General features: G+C 34.4%; 1 protein-coding gene across 3 annotated transcripts in view; it reads right to left on the bottom strand.

Moving 5' to 3' along the window:
- The window catches only part of LOC128989621 (sialin-like), a 52,295-nt gene that overhangs the window by 19,516 nt on the left and 19,612 nt on the right, over positions 1 to 13,167 (bottom strand). The gene's annotated exons all lie outside the window — the stretch shown is intronic.

Consider the following 13,167-nt stretch of genomic DNA (forward strand, 5'->3'; position numbering starts at 1 on the left):
GATATATCGATATTTTATTTTTCGATCCAATATATCGATAACAAATTGAAACATATCAGCTGACATGACAACTACGATAAATATTGTTCAGTATCAACAAACGTGTAAACAAACTATTAAAAACATATATTGAAATGGAACTGTTCTAAACTAACCTAACATAACTAACGAAACTTGCTGTAACATTTTAAAATTCCATTTGATATTTCCCACATGCCTTTTCTGTTACCAAATGGAATTTCCTACGGCAAGTTTGGTTTGTTATGGTTAGTTTAACTAAAACAGGAGGAATATGGATTGTAAAGGAAACAAAAATATCGATATAACGAAAAAATCATCGATAATAATGAATGTTCCCTTTAACAGGAAAGTACCAAATTTTCAACAGATCATAGTTGAAAAGGATGTTCATTGTGTTCTCTCTAGATTATCTCTCTTCTTGCACTTTCTCGTATTTAAATTTTGTAAATTTTGAAACTTGGTTAATCGTTGAAGGGACAGCAGCGGACAGCTCGAGTCGTACATGCATACCACCACATACAAGGGAATCTGCACACGTGTGTATTGTTTGTATGAACCGGAATATTAACTAAAAATAAATTACGTGCAAGATCAGGCGCTATTATGTCATTGTTTAATTTGCCATGGAAATTCATCATACAATGAGAGTCCTGTACTCTTATGTTGTTTGATAATGTCAAGAGTTTAAAGCATACCTGTCGTTCTATTGAAAACCCAGAAACCTATTTGACGCGTGTTCATCTTGGTTACGTCAGAGCATAGACTAACCAACACAAGTAAACTTCTCATCCCATTGTAAATTTTGAAGCTCGTTTTTCGTGTCTAGTTCATGTCCGGTGAGTATCGACGAAAGTAATTCTATTATTTTAGGGCTAATTTCATGATTTGTGCTTTACTTTTTAGTTGTTTAACGAGGAAACGAGTTATTGTTTATGATCTGGTCATTTTATTTGGCTAAACGAGGATTTTAATTACTAAATTAACAAGAAACAAATTGTAAACAAAACACGACTCTATAGTGTACCGGACAGAACTAACAAAAAAATTGGCTTCAGCTGTTCCATAAGGATGAGAAATCTACTGTTAGAGAAAATCAACGTGAACTAGGCCTAAAGGTTTTATCTTAATTTAGAGTAGGCCCTAAATTTGGCCATTTTTCTACTCTCTTTGCTTTATAGAAGCAACAAGCAATAGTTACAAATATTGTTGTATTTAAGTTGTTGTTGGTCAATTTAGGAGAAAAATAGAAAACAACCAAAGTGTCATAGATTAATAAACATGTCAGGGCATTCTTTATTATTTTGTCTGTTTCAAAATAATGGTAAATCTGGTGAGTGTATTTAATCTACGATATTGTTATTTTTTAAGCCCACATAGCTGCCCTAGCCCAACCCACATGGCCATGTTCCTTGATATACAAGTGAGCTAGCGTGTCAACAATAACACCACAAACACATAACATAACACACCACATGCAAACATTCATACAGTTAAGTCAATCAAATACGACAAAAATAATAAGGATAGTAGTCTAATTAAATGGAAACAGTCTAGCATACTCCTGGTGCAGAACAGTCTATTTACTGCAGATTCTTTTTCGATCTTTGGAATGATGATATAACATGAGCCTTTTAGGACACCAAATTCGAGATTATTCATTGTGTAGCGAGTTCTATGCTTTGTTTAATCCATCTATACGCCTGCAAAATAGGCCCTACATCAATTTTGTGGTATTGCATACGGTATATGACCATGTGCATTCATTCAAAGACCCTAGTTATTATTTTTTTTATATTTTAATTAAAAATCACCTACCGGTATTTAAAATAGTGTTTTTTCTATGTAAATATTATAGTGTAACGTAATTTAAGGTTTTTGCACAAACTAAACTTTAAATTATCAAAAGCAGTCCTACGTAGAGTATGCTTGTTCCGTACACCTACGCTTGATTAAGGAAATTTCGGCATTGATTTTACGCTCCATTCATTTCGCGAAACAAAAATAGCGACACCAATTTACGGAGACCTTGTAGTACAGTTTGGCCCCAGTCCAGTCCGATGTCGGCGAATCTACTTTGCCGACCAAACTGTCTGTAAGTCTTGGCAAGGCAATAAGCGACTCCTTAGGCTAGGGCCACACTTGGCGACTTAGTCGCGGCGACTTTTTTCGCGCGACTTTGACGCGACGACAAAGTCGCTGGGGGTGGCCACAATAGGCGACAATTTCAACCTTTCAGTTTACTTTTTACCATACCAGTAAAAATAGAGTTTCGAGATGTTATATTGTACTTTACAAAAATCGTGTCATTGATTATGGAAATAAATAAGGATCTATGACTGTTTATGTATGTTTTTGGATGATCTTAGAATACATTGATGTTTTAGCGAATTTCCCATATAGGGAATAAGCTATTACCGTAGTACTCATGGTAAGACCTGGACCCGGGACCAATTTTTTTTTTCGTTTTGAGGTCCCTAGAGGCCAAAAATACCATCCGTTCAAATTCATATATATATATGTGTGTGTGTGTGTGTGTGTGTGTGTCCGTTAGCGCGATAACTCGAGCAAAAATGATCCGATTTCGATGAAATTTGGTGCAAACGTGTAAACCTACGTTTATTCGAACGAGTTCGCGAACCAGCATGATCGGACCATGGGAACGGGGGTTTATGGGGGCTTTTATGGGGTAAAAATGGGTTTTTCCCATTTTTGACCCAAAAAACATAGAATTTTGCAAATTCTTTCTAAACTATTTTGTAGAGCTTAAAAAAAACAAATAATTTAGTATATTGAAGCATTATAATGCGCCTAATGGTTACGGAGAAAATTCCAAAAAATTGTAAATTTAAAATTCCCATGTTATTCTTATGGAGAATAAGTAAACTGTTGTAGTTTGCTTGTTTATTAACATATTTTGCCTAAATTTGGAAAATGTTTTTATTTCTTACTAACTATTGACATTTTACATAAAAAACACTTTTACCCCCCTGTTGCAGCAAACCTAAGTATGTGTTAAACTGATTCTATTTAAATAGGGAATAAATGCGATATTTTTAAGGAGACAATTTAGTGTAAATCCAATCAGGCAATTGGAAATTCGCTTAGTCTGCAGGTTTGCTGCGGCGGGGGTATTTTACTGTTATTTGCAGTATCATACAATTCAAGCGAATCTTACAAATTAAACCATATAGTTAAAGTATTTTCGTACGTGCACCGGTGCCTCTTTATATTTCGTACTAGGTCACGTAATAGTTTTTAACCGTTTACCAGCAACAAAGGAATACAATTTTTACTAAATTAAAGTGTTAAATTATGTTTTTAAAACCAATGTGGATGTCTAAATCGTCAGATCACTGTTTAATGCTTAATGTTGCTATCTCTTGTATATCTAAATACCCCAGCCGCAAAAAACCTGCAGACCAAGCGGCATTTGTTTGGCTAGATTTCCACTAAAATATTCACTTAGACTTGTCGGATTTATTTTCAATTTATATAAGATGAATTCAAATTAATGCTTAGGTTTGTTGATACGGATAAGGTAACCTTGTTGAAATGTGCTTGTTGAGGTGTGCTTGTTAATTAAAATAGATTATGATAGCTTAGTACGAAATTAACAATATTGCAAAATGTTATTAAAATATATCTATAAACAAGCAAACTACAACAGTTTATTCTCCATAAAAACGGGCATTATAAATTTAGGCTACAATTGTTTAAATTATCTCCGTAACCGCTAGGCTTTCAACACCGCTTAAAATGTACAAAAGTATTTAATTTTTAGCTAACAAAACAGTTTGGAAGGGAATTTTGAAATTTATGTTTTAGGGTCAAAAATAAGAATGAACTAATGTTATACCCCATTAAAGCCCCTTGAAACCTTATTAAGGCCTTTTCTCATAGTCTGATCATTCTAATTTGCGAGATCGTTTGAATTAACGTTGGTTTAAACATTTGTACCAAACACCATTAAAATCTCACCAATTTTGTTTAAGTTATCGCCCTAATGGGCACATAGACCTAAATAAACATAAAATATATACACTGCATATGTATATAGATACATATGTATTTATATATATGAATTTGAACGGAGGGAGTTTTTGCCTCTGAGGACCTCAAAACGAAAATTAAGTCGGTCCTGGGCTTAGGTTCTACCATGCAACCGTAATAATTTATTCTCTATATGGAAAATTCGCTAAAAGGATGAGAAACCACAGGTATGGAGCGAATTACCTTTAAAATCATTGTTTATGGATGGCGTTCTTGACATTATAGCTTTTTTCTATTATTTTTTTATGTGCATAGCTGTGGCAAGCTAATGGCATTGAAGACGACGCACGACATTTGAAAAATACACGAGGTTTTGGTTTCCTGTTATACCAGACGAGTTAAATCTCATATATGCTACAGGACACATGTAAACATGCCTACAATTATTATGTCGATGAAAATATTTGTATTTTAAAAGCATATTTTCCCATGCCAGTCCAAAACTAAATAATATAGATATGAAAATAGAGCAGCAAAGGGGATGTGAGCGAGCGACTTGTTGCCTAGTATGGCCGGTGCCGTAAGATAACATGGGGAGCGTATTTGTCGCCGCGACCGAAAAACGCTCCCGGTCGCGTTTATTTTTCTGTCGCCGGTGGTCGCTGGTCGCGAGTCGCTTAGTGTGGCCGCTTCCATTTAATTTAATGCTACGCAGTTTCATTCATTGACGCCGCGACTTTGTCGCCGCGACAAAGTCGCCAAGTGTGGCCCTAGCCTTATACCAAACCAAGCGACCACGACGTTCAGACATGTCAAGGTAGAAGTGTTGATTTCGAGGAAAAATTCTCAAAAATTCAAATTGTTTGATGAGAACTGTCTTTGGCTTTCTACTCCTGTCTTTGGTATTTCTTTCGGAAGATTGGACAGAGAACATAATGTCCATGGGATAAAACCTCTAGTGGGACGGTTGATCATAATTGTGTAAGCAAGTTTCATAGAAAAAAGTTATAACGCTAAGCTTAATAGAGTAGACCTAAAAACTGCTTGAATATGAAAAATAGTAGAAATTACGGATTTCAATGTTCAAATTACCCAGCCTTTAGCCCTCCCAAGTACCAACCATGGTTATAGCATACCCTAACTACAAAGTATTTTTAATCTTTGGTTATGTAAAGTAGTATTTTTTATCTGTGTTTATAGTCAGTTTCGAATGAAAATAGACGAAGTTGTATGGAGTGTGACAAGAGGACAGAGGGTACTGCTTTCAATTACTGTACTGATTTTTTCATATTCATCGACTTTCAAACTAAGCCAAACAAGGGGCATCTAACATAGTATATTAAACAATCGCATATTTTAATCCAAATCAATCGTAAGAGTTTCGATAACTAAGAGAAAAATAATTTTTACAGAAGAACATTTTATTAGCGGCTCTTCAACCATCTTAATTGTTATAAACATTTTGCTATTGCTGGTTCATATCGACAACGGTAGTGTACAAAAACGTGGAACGTAACGTTCACGTACAACAAAATATAGAACAAAAAATACAAACTATTAACTACTTCATTGTATTTTTTTTATGAATTATTATTTTCGTTGTTTAACAAAAAACCCACGTTACAAAATCCTTATATATAATACATGAAGGCGATTTATACGAAACAATACTCCTCCGTTAATAATGGACGGATTTTTACAAAATATGTGCCAAAATTTAGTATTTTTTTGTGTAGACGCCCCCTTTTACCAATTCCTGTAATAAAAGGAATTGTGAAACCTCTATAAACATCTTTTCAGAAATGGTGGACTATAAGGACTTGAACTTCTTGCTAAAGGTGGCTGCGATGATTGTGAACATCGTCATCTTTATCATCTGAGTCTCCTCAGATCGCGGCGGAGTCCCAGGTTCATCAGGAGGTGTCAGAATTGGAGGTGTCCGTATTGGTGGTATTGGCAGTATTGGGTTGTATCCGGGCTATGGGACAAGCACATAGCACAGCAACATTTGTTCTTTTCCTCCTCGCCAACTGCGGGTACATCATCGTTCTCTGTATCTTCGTCGCACTCTACTTCCTGGACGAAGTTCCTGGGCAGTGGGCTCAGAGGCTGTTCCTCCTCATTTGGTTCATCCTGTTCTTCATCGTCGGAATCGTCGGCGTCATCGAAAGTTCTGGTGGACACTCGGCGTTAAACGCAGTATTATGTATCGTGATGGCAGTTCTTCTCCTAGTATATTTCATCAAGCTGGAACACCGTTTCTAGAGATTTTGTTGGATTGTGAGTTTACATTTTGTATTTTGTTAATGCTGATGATTATAGGTTGAAGAAGTACAGTGAAAAAATTAATTATATACTAAAATGTGTATCACCGAATTTCAAATGTAGATCTGTGTTGAAGAACTTCTGAAGAAAATTTATTTTACAAAATATATAAGTAAATGTTTTTAAGAAAGTTTAAAGTTATTTTAGTTGGATTTATTTTAGATACTAGGTTGTTAAAATAAAGTAAATATTTACAAACACGACATGAACAATTGAACATTAAATTAAACATATGTAATTTGTCAGTAGGTAATTGAATGATGGCGTGATTAATACCCCCGCTGCAGCAAACCTGCCGACTAAGCGAATTTCCATTTGCCTGAATTGATTTGCAATTAATCTATTGAATTAACATTTATGTTTAACGAGTACCTAGGTTAGCTGCTACATCCACCAAGTTTGATCAAAGTATATCCATAAACAAGCCAACTACTCAATTTTACAATATTCTCTATAAGAATAACATGGGAATTTTAAATTAAACAATTGTTGGAATTGTCTCCGTAATCAATCACCGTACAAAAACACTTTGATATAGGCCTACTAAATTATTTGTTTGTTTAAGCTCTTTACAAAGGTCTGAAGAAAAATTCACAAATTTTGTGTTTTAAGGGTAAAAAAAATGAGAAAACCCCATGCTGGTTCGTAACTCATTCAAGTTTATCCCGCCTTACACCTTCAAACCAAATTGTATCAAAATCGGACAAAAATTACCCTAGTATGTTTTAATACACTAAACTGACCTTATCCTCCAACAATAGCTAGCAGTGTGCGCTAAACATGCAAAAACTCATGCTTGACTAACCCCATGCTGAGTCATATTTTAAGGACGAGATAAAATCATGTAATCTAAAAAGGATATTCCTATCCACCTTATCGGACCCTATCCAAAGTGACTAACATGTTATTCATTTGTATTAACATAGTAAGGTTTCAGAGGTTTAAAGACTAGTCAACAATTTGCAACCCATCGTCATCATTTTTTTTTCGAATGACCTCAAAAAGTCAACTTGATCTCGATGGACTTGGCGGCTTGGCGGGAACGGTACTCTGCAACCGGAAGTAAAGCAGCAAGCGGAAGTTGCAGCTTGGCGCAATTCATCTTTGCGACAGCGAGGACGCTGAATTGATTATCATTGTGATCCGCAAACGGTTTGTGTTACTTGAACCAGTCTAATTATTTATGCTAATGCTAAATATGTCAGTTTTGGTTTTGATATAGTTTGTCGTAGCGAAATAAATGCGAGGAAACAGTCGTGAATTTGTTTGAATATTTGAGTGTTTGAAAAATAAAATAATTATATTCAAAATACAAATAAGGTCTACTGATGAATGCGAGAACATAACCTGGCCTAGATCTAGATGCATAACTTTGACGATTCAATAGTCAATTATAATACCAAAGGTTCGATGTGTATGTGTGTGTATAAATTGATAAATCAAATTGAAAGTCGGTTGATTCTCATCAAATCGATTCGAAACAAAAATTAATGGATCTAACTAAATAACATGGATTTGAATCAATTATGACAAACCTAAATAAAATAAAATCGAAAAGAATTGAATAGAATAAATTGGACTAAAAACTAATTGAATTAAATGGAATCAAATCACGCGTTTAATTGAATTGAGGCGCTGATTGACTATTGTCTAAAGCAGGTCTAAAGTACGAGACCTTCGTCTTGAATATTGCTTGTTCAAAACCGGCCAATCATCAAAATACTATAATGAACCATGCAATAATGTATCCCAATGGTTGGAATCCCAACTTAAAGCTGAAGGTATGATAACAAGTGCCCTGCGACATTTTGAATATAGATCTGTGATTGCATTTGCGCAAACTATCAACGGAGTGTGTTGTAATAGTATTTGCTTGAGGAATAGGCGAGTTGCAATATTGAGTTTATAACCATCCATAAGCTGAGAGTGTCTCCAAGTAGTGTCTGTTTCTTGCACTGTGACGACAATTACATACACAGTAGACAATCGATCGATTACAATGTTTTTGGTGTCATTGGAAAGAGCGTAACGTGAAGTTGTGCAGGAAACTTTCTTTTTTGGGAAAAATTAGAGAGTGGGGCCCTGGGGCCCTTTAAAGTTTCGTATTTCTCCATAAGAATAACATGGGAAACAAACATTGTTATGAAACTCCAGCTGTTGTCAGAAATTAAAAGTGAGAAGAAGAACATATGTTTGTAATTGTTGAACATTTGGTGTATAACAACAACACATTCTTGTTGATATAAATACAACCACTAGACCATTATTATTGTGGTAATAGAAATAGACATATTATTATGGTGATCTATTGTCTGTGATACAACTTAAGTAACTTCATACCCTTATACAGGGTTTACTTTAACTGTTATTTCGTCATGTACTGTGTTTTGGTCAAATAATTACATGAAAATATCTTAACAAAATTGTACAGTTCACCATTTTGTATCTGAAGCTAAAAACTAAAAAATGTAAACCTTGATTATTTTTGTGTATTATGAAATGTTTTGACATTCCAGATAGTTTACAAAAATTCGTCCTTTCGCGGTGGCGTGGTGGATCAAAAAGGCGGTGTCAACTAATATCAGATATGGCAAATCACACTGTCGATTTCGCATGTACTCGACAATTTATAATCTGAAATTAGCTACGTCTTTAATGGGGATGGGAAATCTACTTCTAAACTACGTCTAGTGTGGTCATAGTTTATGCTAGAGCACTTTGTTATATGCCCACTAATGTATCCATATTATATATATTATAATGCAACATTGTAATAAAGCATACCATCGGTTTTATTACAATATAAAGCTTTATATACACTAAGAGATCACGACATACAGTCCAATATTTGTTTATACACGAATACTACAGCACGAAAATTTCCGTTTATCGACTGATAATTGAAACAGGCAAGCCAGGCAAATAAGGGAGAATTCGAAGAGGGCAGAAGTTAACCATTCCATTTGACTAAATTCCATTCCATTCCAGGTCAGCCTTTATTAAACATTTGTGAATGCGAACCTTTGTCTACGGACGAGCAGTTTCAAGGAATATTGTACAGCTTGATTGTTTATACATACTGCAGACATAGTTATTTTATTATTGTGTAGTTGTGTAGAATTCAAACATAATATTACACTATTGAACCTTTGTTTGTATAAGCATCGTCTTGAAAATAGTCAAGTACGCGTTCCATCTATCCTACTATACTCTTATATGAGCAATGTTTGCTTGTATGCTTGCTTGCACACATTATATACAACAATAAGGCGTGGCGTTTATTCGCACTGTTCGAAGTCAAACATAATGTTATTTTTCTTCTTCAACTGGCTACAGATCAATATAAATAAGCTGAGCAGATATTATGAATGGAGCCTGCCCTTGCACCATGAGTGACGTAGTAACTGCTAGTATTGTCGTATTGTATGATAGACAGCATCATTGTCTCTGGCACGCGATCATTCGTCGTGACGTCATTGTTTGATGGTTCTGTGGCAGATATTTCCGTTCTTCGTCTACATTGAGGTTTATTTATACAATACAAAATAAAAGCCCTAGTTAGCAAATCGTAGTTGGGGATTTAGTAAGGGCTTGATTCAATGAGCATGTGTCGCGTCCATATGGTTGGTCCACATTATACAGGGTGTCCCTGAACTCTCTACCAATATTTTAGACCAATGTTCCTGGGTAAGAAACATATCTAAATATCATGTTTGAATTGTCAGTGTTTAAATTTACATTAGGTGAAAAAATAACCAAAAAGGTTTCATAAAACAAGATTTTGTAAGGAAAATATACAAAGTCTGTTATATAGAAATGCGTTGAAATGACATGATTTATAAAGTTGGTCGAAGTTATAGATTTGATTTTAATAATCCTAGAACTTTTGGAGATTCGGGGTACTGTATTAATAAAACGCAACCACAAATGTGCTTTTATTAGGCACTTAATACGTGTACACTTAAAAATAAGCTGGCAACACATCACTAAGATCAGCTGGTGCAGAGTTTCCCATTTCGTTCAACCCTTGGATTTAACCTAGCCTAAAAACTGTTGGTTTGAAAGACTAATTATTTATACGATTTATAGTAACTGTAGGAAACTCAATAGCGAAACGATTGTTAAATTACAATTATTATTGGAAGAAATTTGATCGCAAGATTAACAGCTAACTGTGTTCCAAGTACAGTAACAGAAATTTCCCAAGATGTATATCAAACTAGTTGGTTTCGATCGGAGAGCTCAACTCACGCAAAGGCCAATGCGATTGCCGTACTTCTCTGGACAAGAAACTGCTTTCAGCGCTAACTACAGTTTTTAGGTGAGCTTCCAATTTTCGCGATGTTATTCTTATAGAAACCAATGAGACAAATCTACTTGGTGGTGTTTGGCCAATAAATTAAATATTATTTAATTCTCAGTCACTAAACTACTTCGATTTTCCTGTTTGTTTTTATTATTTTAAACCGTGTTTATCTGAAAATAAATTGCCTGGTAATACAAGCATCAATTAAAAAAAAACCTTTACTGTTGGTATTGCTATAACCAGCTGATCTCTAGTTGTTGATTTTTATGTTATGTTATGAATTTGGAGAATAAATACTATCTTGTTTAGAAATGATTATTTAATTAAAATAGTTTAATTAATAGATAAAAGAACATGGTGTCAGTAGTACCGAATCCACTGGACTTAAGTAACCCAACGCGAACTATTTGATCTTAGCTGAAGCAGGAGCATTAGGTGGTACAAGGTTAAGTACACCTAAACTGAAGATGGCCATGTTTTCAACTGTAATTGGCCGCGATGGACTATGTTTGATTGAAAAAATACTTGGCTCCAATGAATCAACCCTGGATCAGGTAATTGAAGCTTTGGATAAGTATTTTTTAGGGACAAACAATCCTTTGTATGAGAGATTCATTTTAAATGGACGAATGACGAATGAATCTTCTATTCCGTCTAAATAGTCTTCCTTCAATTGCTACAATGTAAGTTCTCAACCCATCCACAGTTACTATTACGCCAGGCGTCCACGGTTCTGCTTTCATGTCTGGTCTCAATTGAAGGAAGACTATTTAGACGCAATAGAAGATTCATTCGTCCATTTAAAAGTTAAAGAGGGAGATGTTGGTATTGCTATAACCAGCTGATCTCTAGTTGTTGATTTTTATGTTATGTTATGAATTTGGAGAATAAATACTATCTTGTTTAGAAATGATTATTTAATTAAAATAGTTTAATTAATAGATAAACGAACATTTACAATTGAAGATGTTTTAACAGACCAAGCTATATAACAAGAGCTGAAGTTTAAATCCCCCGCCGCTGCAAACCTGCAGACTCATCGAATTTCCATTTGCCTGATTTTGTTTTGACAGGGCTATTTAAATAACATAAAATTTAACGAGCACTTACGTTTGCTGCTACAGGGAGGCTAATAATATGTGCTTTTTAGTGAAAAATATATAGCTTAGTATAAAAAAAGAAAATTTTGTATATAAAGTAAATACAAATTTTTTCTTTTGGGACATCTAAACGAAAAATTAAATCGATCCCGGGTCTAGGTCTTACAATGAGACATACGGTAATAGCTTATTCCCTATATATAGGAAGCTGGCTAAAAGCACACCGTTCACAACAATTTAAAAACGTAAGAGTAATGACATTAAATTTGTAGTAAAAATCATTGTCATTAAACTAATAACATTGAATCAGAACCAAACAGAACATAATCTGCAATTTGGAAATAAACCCGCCATTGCAACCATACACCTATAGTTAGTAGTAACTAAAACTAAAATTAGATTTTGTAACAAGTAACTCCTTGACCGAACTAATCAACTATAATATTTATTATACAGTAGTTACGTTATGATTTTCGTAATTCTGTTATATATTTGTACCATTAATACCTCCTCATCCTTATGCATTAATGCAATAGGACTATTATTTAGTAATTAGACTTCCACTTTTAAAATATTTCCATTGCAATCAACTGATTTTGCAAACGTGATTGAAAAAATGTATCTTCCTTAACTAATTTTGTTTTTACTACTAAAAAAGGGTTTAAAAATACTACAGAAGTATTATAGTTTTTTTATATAAATTTTTGTTATACGTAATTTTTATACGTTTTATTATATACCACTAACCAACACAAGTAGACTTCTCATCCCATTGTACATTTTGAAGCTCGTTTTTCGTGTCTAGTTCATGTCACATGTCACAGTATTCATGTCACTGTGACACTGATCGATAGTCCCGACGAAATTTTGTTTAAATTATTTTAGGGTTAATTTCATGATTTGTGCTCTACTGTATGGTTATATTACTATAGTTCGGCCGCTTAGAAAACGACCTGCGCGCTAATGCTAAACCAATGCTGGAGGAGGTCGCTTTCTAAGCGGCCGAACTTTTTAGAGGACGAGTTATTGTTTATGGTTTAATCGTTTTATTTGCTTAAACAAGGTTTTAAATTACTGTAATAGCAAGAAACAAATTGTAAACAAAACACGACCTCTACAGTGCTCAACGGACAGAAATAACAATAAAATTAGTTTCAGATGTTCCATAAGGATGAGAAATCTACTAAGGAAGTATGTTCTATGGTTTTATCCTCGGACTATTTAAAACGATTCCAATGTTGCAAACTTCGCACGTCTTTGACATTGGCGTTACATTTTAGCCGTCTTTGCCGAGGTCAGTGGCCATTCACGGCCGCCCACCGCTCAGCTGTTGCGATTTATATAATTTATTCACTTAAATATTGAAACAGTCTCACTTTCATCGTAAAAAGAATTTACAGCTACAATAAATATAACGTTTTCTGA

Source organism: Macrosteles quadrilineatus, unplaced genomic scaffold (assembly GCF_028750875.1).
Source record: "Macrosteles quadrilineatus isolate MER2022 unplaced genomic scaffold, UCM_ALF_1.0 Scaffold_3__2_contigs__length_128488019, whole genome shotgun sequence".
NCBI lineage: Eukaryota > Metazoa > Arthropoda > Insecta > Hemiptera > Cicadellidae > Macrosteles > Macrosteles quadrilineatus.